This window comes from Frankliniella occidentalis, unplaced genomic scaffold (assembly GCF_000697945.3).
Source record: "Frankliniella occidentalis isolate FOCC.00 unplaced genomic scaffold, Focc_3.1 Scaffold111, whole genome shotgun sequence".
NCBI classification, from domain to species: domain Eukaryota; kingdom Metazoa; phylum Arthropoda; class Insecta; order Thysanoptera; family Thripidae; genus Frankliniella; species Frankliniella occidentalis.
This window is the reverse complement of record NW_026267239.1, coordinates 360538-361344: the sequence shown is the minus strand read 5'-3', so window position 1 is coordinate 361344 and position 807 is coordinate 360538.

Here is an 807-nt window from a genome sequence, read left to right as displayed (position 1 = left end):
TTGAAGCCCTGCTTCGAGGCGATGTGGCGGAGGGCGTTGTCCACGACGTCGGGCACGTCCACCATGCTCCCGTCCGCAGCAGCCATGACTTGTGGCTGGCCCGTCGTTCCGGTCGCGGGGCAACTGAGAGACTGGCGCGTTGCTCGCCGGCGGCCTTGTGCGTCCCGCGCCTCCCGCCAGTTAAGTAGTGTTTGACAGACCAACAGAGAGGAGCGGGAGAGGGGGCAGCGCAGATAACGAAAATTGCGCGATCTGCACACTGATAAACCAAGTGTACAACTGCTCAACACTTGCAAGTGTGCAACCACAAGTTCAATACTTGCAAGTGTTCAATTCAGTAGTAGTACACTTGCAAGTGTTCAACTCCACTGGTGTAAATTCCATCAGGATTTCCTGATCGCAGTGTCGTGATTCCTTATTATAAGTATTGAACTTGCGGTTGCACACTTACAAGTGTTGAGCAGTTGAACACTTGGTATATCAGTGCAGCAAGTGTTAGTTGAGAATTTGGGAATTTTTACGCTGCGAGCAGAGACCACACGAAGTCCACGTGAGAAATGTCGTCATCGTTTCGACACATTTTTTCATGTCGTTACGACATAAAAGTGGGCCTGAAATCGCCGGCTTTTCGACTGTAAAGCGCCGAAACGACATCGAAACCGAGGGGTCTCCCACTCGCCAACTCGTTGTTACACTTGCCCGCGCACGTGGGTTGGCTAACTTGCGCCTAACTCAGGTTCAACTCGCGTTTAACTCGCGTTCAACTCGCGTTCAACTCGCGTTCAACTCGCGTTCAACTCGCGTTCA